The sequence below is a fragment of the Cebus imitator genome, unplaced genomic scaffold, assembly GCF_001604975.1.
Source record: "Cebus imitator isolate Cc_AM_T3 unplaced genomic scaffold, Cebus_imitator-1.0 Scaffold39, whole genome shotgun sequence".
NCBI classification, from domain to species: Eukaryota; Metazoa; Chordata; class Mammalia; order Primates; family Cebidae; genus Cebus; species Cebus imitator.
This window is the reverse complement of record NW_016107354.1, coordinates 3,537,346-3,547,323: the sequence shown is the minus strand read 5'-3', so window position 1 is coordinate 3,547,323 and position 9,978 is coordinate 3,537,346. Positions and strand designations below refer to the sequence as shown.

Sequence of the window (9,978 nt, the reverse complement as noted above, 5' to 3'; positions counted from 1 at the left end):
AAAAAACCTCAAAAGCTAGCAGAAGACAAGAAATAATGAAGATCAGAGCAGAACTGAAGGAGATAAAGACACAAAAAACTCTTTAAAAAAACAATAAATCCAGGAACTGTTTTTTTGAAAAGTTCAACAAAATAGACAGACCGCTAGCCAGAAAAATAAAAAAGAAAGGAGAGAATAATCAAATAGATGCAATAAAAAATGATAAAGGGGATATCACCACCATTCCACAGAAATACAAACCACCATTAGAGATTACTACAAACGACTCTATGCACATAAACCAGTAAACCTGGAAGAAATGGATAAATTCCTGGACACTTACACCCTCCCAATAATAAACCAGGAAGAAGTTGAAACCCTGAATAGACCAATGACAATGGCTGCAGTTGAGGCAGCAATTAATAGCCTACCAACCAAAAAAAGCCCAGGTCCAGACAGGTTCACAACCGAATCCTACCAAACATACAAAGAGGAGCTGGTACAAATCCTTCTGAAACTATTGCAAACAATACAAAAAGAGGGGGTCCTCCCCACCTGATTTTATGAGACCAACATCATTCTGATACCAAAACCCGGCAGAGACACAACAAAAAAGAAAACTTTAGGCCAATCTCCATGATGAACATAGACGCAAAAGTCTTCAATAAAATACTAGCAAACCTATTGCAACAGTACATCAAAAAGCTTATCCATCATGATCAAGTAGGCTTCATCTGGGGATGCAAGGTTGGTTCAACATATGCAAGTCTATAAACATAATCCATCACATAAACAGAACCAAAGACAAAAATCACATGATTATCTCAATAGATGCAGAGAAGGCCTTTGACAAAATTCAACAGCTCTTTATACTAAAAACTCATAATAAACTAGGTATCGATGGAATGTATCACAAAATAATGAAAGCTATCTATGACAAACTCACAGCCAATATCATAGTGAATGGGTAAAACTGGAAGCATTCCCTTAGAAATCAGGCACTACACAAGGATGCCCTCTCACCACTCTTTTTCGATATAGTATTGGAAGTTCTAGCCAGAGCAATCAGGCAAGAAAAAGAAATAACGTGTATTGAATTAGGAAAAGAGGAAGTCAAATTGCCTCTATTTGCAGATGACATGGTTGTATATTTAGAAGACCCCATCATCTCAGCCCAAACCCTCCTGAAACTGATAAGCAACTTCAGCAAAGTCTCAGGATACAAAATCAATGTGCAGAAATCACAAGCATTCCTATACACCAATAACAAACAAACAAGAGAGCTAAATCAAGAGCAAACTCCCATTCACAATTGCTACAAGAATAATAAAATACCTAGGAATACAACTAACAAAGGAGGTAAAGGACTTCCTCAAGGAGAACTACAAACCACTCCTCAAGGAAATAGGAGAAGACACAAACAGATAGAAAAACATTCCATGCTCATGGTTAGGAATAACCAATATCATGAAAATGGCCATACTACTCAAAGTAATTCATAGATTTAATGCTATCCCCATCAAACTACCAATGACCTTCTTCACAGAACTGGAAAAAAAAAAAACACTTTAAACTTCATATGGAACCAAAACAGAACTGGCATAGCCAAGACAATCCTAAGCAAAAAGAACAAAGCTGGCGGCATTAGACTGCCAGACTTCAAGCTATACTACAAGCCAACAGTAATCAAAACAGCATAATACTGGTATCAAAACAGAGATATAGGTCCGTGGAACAGAACAGAGGCTCCCAGAGCAACACCACACACCTACAACCATCTGGTCTTTGACACACCTGTCAAAAACAGGCAGTGGGGAAAGGATTCCCCTGTTTAATAAATGGTGTTGGGAAAATTGGCTAGCAATGTGCAGAAAGCAGAAACTGGACCCCTTCCTGACACCTTACACTAAAATAAACTCCGGATGGATTAAGGACTTAAACATAAGACCTAAGACAATAAAAACTCTAGAAGAAAACCTAGGCAAAATCATCCAGGACATAGGCATAGGCAAGGACTTCATGACTAAAACACCAAAAGCAATGGCAACAAAAGCCAAAATAGACAAATGGGATCTAATTAAACTTCAGAGCTTCTGTACAGCAAAAGAAACAATCATTAGAGTGAACTGGTAACAAACAGAATGGGAAAAAATTTTGCAATCTACCCATCTGACAAAGGGCTAATATCCAGAGTCTACAAAGAACTAAAACGATTTACAGGAAAAAACAAACAAACCAACCCAGCCAAAAGTGGGTGAAGGACAAGATCACTTTTTAAAAGAAGACATATATGAAGCCAACAAAAATATGAAGAAATGCTCATAATCACTGGTCATTAGAGAAATGCAAATCAAAACTACATTGAGATACCATCTCACGCCAGTTAGAATGGTGATCATTAAAAAACCTGGAGACAACAGATGCTGGAGAGGATGTGGAGAAATAGGAACACTTTTACACCATTGATGGGAGTGTAAATTAGTTCAATCATTGTGGAAGACAGTGTGGCGATTCCTCAAGGATCTAGAAATGGAAATTCCATTTGACCCAGCAATCCCATTACTGGGTATATACCCAAAGGACTATAAATCACTCCGTTATAAAGACACATGCACATGCATGTTCATTGAGGTACTGTTTACAATAGCAAAGACCTGGAACTAACTCAAATGCCTATCAATGATAGACTGGACAAAGAAAATGTGGCACATATACACCATGGAATACTATGCAGCCATAAAAAATGATGAGTTTGTGTCCCTTGTAGGGACATGGATGAACCTCTCAGCAAACTGACACAAGAACAGAAAATCAAACACCACATGTTCTCACTCATAGGCAGTTGTTGAACAATGAGAACACATGGACACAGAGAGGGGAACATCACACACTGGGGTCCATTGGTGGGGGAAGCTAGGGGAGGGATAGTGGGAGGGAGTGTGGGAAGGGATAACGTGGGGATAAATGTCAGGTATAGGTGATGGGGGGATGGTGGCAGCAAACCACCTTGACATGAATGTACCTATGCAACAATCTTGAATGATCTGCACATGTACCCCAGAATCTAAAGTACAATAAAAAATTATTATTACTAAATCCACTATAAAGACTCATATACAAGCCTTTAAGCTAACATGTGTTTACATTTCTCTCTCTCTCTTTTTTTTTTTTCCAGACAGGGCCTTGCTCTGTTGCCTAGGCTGGAGTGCAGTTGTGAGATCATAACTCACTGCAGCGTCCACCTCCTTAGCTCAAGCAATTCTCCTACTTCAGTCTCCTTAGTTTCTGGTATTACAGGCACATGACACCATGCCCTGCTGGTTTTTGTATTTTTTGTAGAGGTGGGTTTCACCATGTTACCCAGGCTGGTATTGAATTCCTGGTCTCAAGCAGTCCTTTCACCTTGGCCTCCTGAAGTGCTGGGATTACAAACATGAGCCACTGCAACCAGCCTGTTTTCACTTCTCTTGAGTAGATACGTAGAAGTGGGACTGCTGGACTAGACATTAAGTGCATGTTTACTTTTATAAGAAACTGCAAACTATTTTCTAATTTTGGCTATACCATTTTTCATACCTATTGGCAATATAGGGGTGTTTTAATTATTTGACATTCTTAACATTGCCAGTCTTTCAATTTTAGGCATTCTTGTGAGTATATAGAGATACATAATAGTGGCTTTAATTTTCATTTCCCTAATTACCAATGACCTTGAGCATCTTTCCTGTACTTATTTTCCCTCTGTGTATCTTTTTTAGTCAAAGAAGATGCCTTCAAATCTTTTACCAATTTAAAAAATTGAGCTATTTGTCTTCATATCACTGAGTACTCTGTATATTCCAGATAAATGTCCTTTATCAAATATGTTTTTTTCAAATATTTTTCTGAGACTGTGGCTTGTCTTTTTAGTTTCTTAACAACAAAGAAAGGTTTTAAACAACAAAACCACTGGTATATGTGTGAACACTCAAATTTTTCAGATCTCAATCTCTTCACATTTAAAATGAGATCTTTAGGAAAATGTTCGTTTTCTTTAATAATGACTTGATTGAGATATATTTCATAAGCTTTAAAATTCACCCTTTTAAAGTGTACAAATCAATGGCTTTTAGTTTATTCATAGAGTTGTGCAACCATAATTATCATGTTATTTCAGAATATTGTCATCATTCCAGAAAGAAACTCTGTGCCCATTAGCAGTCATTCTCTATCCCCCTCTTCTGCCAGCAATGGGCAGCCATAATTTACTTTCTGTCTCAATGGATTTACCTATTCTGGATATTTCATATAAAAGGAATCATCCAATATTTGGTATTTTGTGTCTAGAATCTTTCACCTAGCATAATGCTTTCAAGGTTCATTCACGTTGCACCATGTATCGGTACTTCTTCTTTACTGCTGAATAATATTCCATTGTATGCATATACATTTTATTTGCCCATGCATCAATTGATAGACATTTGGGCCATTTCCACTTTTTGGTTATAATGAATAATGCTGCTATGAACATTTGTGTACAGGTTTTTATATGGACATATTTTAAGTTCTCTTAAAAATTAAACTTGCTGGTCAGAATGAAATTGCTGGGGCATAGTGCAACTCTATTTTTAACATTTTGTGGAACTACCAAATGGATTTCAAAAGTGGCTGCCTATTTCACATTCCCACCAGCAAGGTATGAGAGTTCAATTTCTCCACATCCTTGTTAATCCTTGTTTATATTGTTTCTTTAAAAAAAAAAAGGCAGCTATCCTAGTAAGTATGAAGTGATACTATACCTTGTGGTTTTGACTTGCATCATTAGAGAATGATGCTGAGCATCTTTCATGTGCTTATTGGCCATTTGTATATCTTCCTTAGAGAAATGTTCATTCAAATTCTTTGCTCTTTTTAAAAATGGGTTGTCTTTTTCTTGTTGAGTTGTAAGTTATTTACATATTCTAAGTAAAACTCCCTTATCAAATATATAATTTGCAAATATTTTCTTTCTTTCTGTGGTTTGCCTTTTTACTTTTTTGATTGTATCTTTTGGCCCAAATATTTTTAATTTTGATAAAGTCCAATTTATCTCTTTATTCTTTGATTGTTTGTGCTTTTGGTGACATATTTAAGAAACCATTGACTAATACAGGATTACAAAGATTTATGTTTTCTTCTAAAAGCTTTGTAGTTTTAGCTGTTACATTTAGGTCTTTGATCCATTTTAAGTTAAATTTTATATATTTCTAGCATGTATCTGTAAGGAGAAAAAATAAATAAATTTGTATGTGCTATGAGGTAGGAATCCAACTTCATTCTTTTGTATGTGGATATCAACTGTCTCAACATTATTTACTAAGAATATTGCTCATTTTCCATTAAACTGTCTTGGAACCCTTGTCAAAATCAACTGATCATAAATGTACAGATTTACTGCTAGACTCTCTATACCATTGATCCATATGTGAAGCCTTATGCCTACCACATTGTCTTGATTATTATAGTTTGTCTTAAGTTTTGAAATCACAAAGTATGAGTCCTCTAACTTTGTTCTTCTTCAGAGTTGCTTTGAATGGGCAATGTTCTTTAAGTTTATTTGACTCTAACTTCTATGAGGTAAGCATTTAAGGAGAATTTATCATTTATCTGAAACTGACGTGTGTGTGTGTGTGTGTGTGTGTGTGTGTGTGTGTGTGTATCTCATTTAATCATCACAAAAACCCTATAAGTTAGTATTAGAATGTTATTAGTTCATATTTTTAGCATCTATGTGGCAGGCATTGCAGATACAGAAGCTAGGAATGCTAAGATGCAACATGATAACCGGTTTTTGTTGTTTTTTGTGAGTATTTTTGAGACAGATCTCGCTCTGTCACCCAGGCTTTATTGCAGTGGCCTGTTCTCAGCTCATTGCAGTCTCTACCTCCTAGACTCAGGTGATCCTCCCACTTCAGCCTCCCAAGTAGCTGGGACTACAGGTACATGCCACCACACCCAGCTAGTTTTTTATTTGTTGTAAAGAGTGGGGGGTCTCCCTATGTTGCCCAGGCTGGTCTCGAATTCCTGAGCTCAAGCAATCTACCTGCCTCGGCCTCCTAGACCGTTGAGATTACAGGTGTGAGCCACCGCATCTGGCCCTCATATCTGTTATCACACAAGAGGGAATTGAGGCTCAGAAAGGTGAGAGGCTCTTCCAAACAGCCTGGGTGAATTAGCATGCAATTCTTTAAACTCTAAGTTCTGTAGTGTTTCCACAACAACAAGACTAATAGGTGGTTCCTTTTGTGCAGTACTCCAGCTTCTGCTACACATTCTCTCTGACCTGGGCTATGTGAGTGGCCACCTGAATGGCATGAGGGAGAGGATAAATACTGGATCTTACAGCATTCTCCATTCAATGGTAGATCATTCAATTAAATATTCATTTAAAGAATATTTCTATTTTTTTTTTTTTGAGGCGGAGTTTCACTCTTGTTACCCAGGCTGGAGTGCAATGGTGCGATCTCGGCTCACTGCAACCTCCGCCTCCTGGGTTCAGGCAATTCTCCTGCCTCAGCCTCCTGAGTAGCTGGGATTACAGGCACGTACCACCATGCCCAGCTAATTTTTTGTAGTTTTAGTACAGACGGGGTTTCACCATGTTGACCAGGATGGTCTTGATCTCTTGACCTCGTGATCCACCCGCCTCAGCCTCCCAAAGTGCTGGGATTACAGGCGTGAGCCACCGCGCCCGGCTAAAGAATATTTCTTAAAGGCCTCCTATGTGCCAACAATTAATGATATACTCCAGACCAGATGATACCACTGCCTTCACGAAGTTCACTTTCTTTCATTAGAGACATGGCATAAGGAATTTCCTAAATAATACAATAATTATAAAAAATAATTGCAGATTGCTACAAAGAAAAAAAAATGTGCCAGAATTCAGAAAACCAGAAACAACTACTTGTTTCACAGAAGGCCTCTTTAAAGAGTTAAAATTGTGTCAAGTCATGAAGAATAAGGGAGAATTTGCCCTATCAAGAGTATTGCAAGCAAAGAATGCACAACAACAAAGTCCCTGAGGAAGGAAGGAGCTAAGTGTACCCTAGGAATCAATAGAAAGCTAATGTGACCAGAGTATACTGAGGACAGGTAAGCAGGCAGTGTGTCACAGGGTTACTCAAGAGCTGATTTACCCAAAGTCCAGTGGAAAACCGTTAAATGATTTTAAACCAAAGACTATTGTAATCTCATTTACAATTTTAAAAGCTCACTCTGGCCAGTGTGTGTAGAATGGATTTAGCACATAGGGCAAATAAAAGTAGAATCAGGAAGTCTAATTAGGAGGTTACTCCAGCTGCCAAAATTAAAGGAGGGTATCTTTGACTACACTGGCACTAGTGGAAATAAATGGAGAGAGCCAGACGTGGTGGCACATGCCTGTTGTCTCAGTTACTCGAAGGCTGAAGTAGGAAGATCACTTGAACACAGGAGTTTGAGACCAGCTTTGGCAACATAGTGAGACACTATCTCAAATTTAAAAAGAAAGAAAAATAAATCAATATATGTGAATAGACTCTCTATATACTTTGGAAGTGAATTAACTGGTTTACATTCAAGATTCTGGCTTTAATAACTCACTGCATAGTAGCACAATTTGCTGAAATGATGAAGAGTCAGAAAAGATGAGAATATACAGGCAAAAATAAAAATAAAAAAGGTCTTCAAGAATTCTATTTAGACATGTTAAGTTTGAAATTCCTAGAAAATGCCCAAATGGCAAAATCAATAGGCATTTAGGATAAAGGTCAGGGTCTTCCAGCAAGACAGGCAGCTGAGAAAGAGGCCTTACTATCAAGGAAAACTTGGCTCTTCAGGTTGGGGGAAGGATCTGATAAAGAAGGCCATTATTTTGAGGAGCACAGAGAAACAAGAACCAACAATTAATGTTGCTGTTTCAGCTCATCTTAGCAAATATTTTCTGAGTGGCCATAGGGACCACCGTGAGGCTACTCCCAGGTAATAGAAAGAGGCATGAACTTGAAAAGAGAAGACATGGTTCAAAGGTTGGTTGCTTTGGCAAAGTTTAAACTTTGATCTTTGTCGAGTGGTTTTGAAAACTAAATGGAAAAATTCACATGAAAGCATCTGGCTATATAAATATAGGTTAATGTTATACATTGTGGGAGTTACCATTATTATGAGAAATCAATATGGATAATACTGGATAAATATTGCTTTTTTTACAAATAACCAATGACTTTGGTGATGGCTTAACATAACCAGAATAGATTTAGTTTACCCCAGATAGGCAAGCTCTTGCATTACCCAGGTGAATCAGATCAGGACAAACTGACATAAAGGAGACTGATGGGAGGCTGGGCACAGTAGCTCATGCCTGTAATCCCAGTACTTTGGGAGTCTGAGACGGGCAGATCACTTAAGGTCAAGAGTTTGAGACCAGCCTGGCCAACACAGTGAAACCCCATCTCCACTAAAAATACAAAAATTAGCCAGGTGTGATGGCATGCATGTGTAATCCCAGCTACTAGGGAGGCTGAGGCACGAGAATCACTTGAACCTGGGAGGCAGAGGTTGCAGTGAGCCAAGATCACACCACTGCACTCCAGCCTGGATGACAGAGCAAGACTCCAACTCAAAAACAAATAAATAAAAAGGAGACTGGTGTGTGTACGCTGAGCTTCCATGTGGGTGTTGCCTGCAACACCACTCAGAATCAATAAGCCTCAGCAGATCTTTACCCTGATTGCCTGTGACCATGACTAACCACCACAGCTTGATTACAATGACTGCAATCTCCTTGCCATTGCATCTCAAATACATCAGTGTTATCGGTACATCTTGTACCTTCTTTAATAGCCCACCTGTCAGCATTAGTTCACAACCTGGTAATACATGCCAGTGATGGTTTACGTTTTGTCCTATACAATCACATAGACTTGCTGATTCAACAAAATAGCTTTTTTTTTAAACCTCTTCACTCTACCCATGTAGAACAACTCAATCTTTTCTCAAACACCATGTACTTTAACATTGCCAAACCTTTGTTCTTACAAAGATTCCTTTGGTCTAGAATGTCCCCACTACTCACCCTCCTGCTGATCTGCTATTTATACTTATGAATAAATGCAGGCTCAAACAAATGTAAATTATCATTTCTCCTTAAAACACTAGATGGAATTCATTACATCCTCATCTATATTTTCATTTCACTCTATTTATAATTCAACATACTTATTCAGCAAACATTTATAGAATGCCTGCTGAATGCCAGAACTCTTTTAAAAATATTTTTTTCTTTTTTTTTTTAAATCAGGGGAAAGGGTGAACACAGTTCCTCATAACCACAAATTATGCAGTCGAGTTTCCCGCATTTGGGGAAATTGCAAGGGTCAGCACATCTGGAGTGCAATGGATAAGCCTCGCCCTGGAAAAACCATCTTCGTGATCATGGTATCTCCCCTGCCAGGTAAGAATGAGAATGTCAGAACTCTTTAAGATGAAAAGGACAGAAACCCAATCCAAATAGCTTAAACAAACCAGCTCACCATGTTTTCAATCTCACCTATTTTTCCATTCTACTTTATTTATAAATTAATATACTTATTCAACAAATATTTATAGAATTCTGCTGCATGTCAGGACTCTAAGATGCAAATAACAGAAACTAAAATTCCAGTAGCATAAACAAACTCAATCACGTAACTAAAAAGTGTAAGGAAAAACATGATGAAATCTCAGGCTGATTAGGTTAAGTTCCCTAGAAATAGAGCCTGAGAGAGGGATTCTTATGACAATGATTTATTAAAGGAACACTTTCAGGAAAAGGCGCATGAGGGAAATAGGATAGTACAAGGAAAGGAAGCTAAGCAATGATGCAATCTCATCTGGAGACTAGCTTCAACCTTTTCCCATAGGGAGATCTGGAGCATAAACTATACGCAGAATTATCCCACCTTGAGGCAAAGGGGTTTGCCTTTCTTTTGCACCTGCTTTCCGTCAGTCAAAGCTGAGTCC

At 38.0% G+C, this 9,978-nt stretch overlaps 1 non-coding gene across 1 annotated transcript; it reads right to left on the bottom strand.

Annotated features, from left to right (window-relative positions):
• Positions 1-9,275: 9,275 nt before the first annotated feature.
• LOC119470757 lies at positions 9,276-9,438 on the bottom strand. Its single transcript, XR_005199726.1, has one exon. It is a non-coding gene; the product is annotated as a U1 spliceosomal RNA (small nuclear RNA).
• Positions 9,439-9,978: the final 540 nt, after the last annotated feature.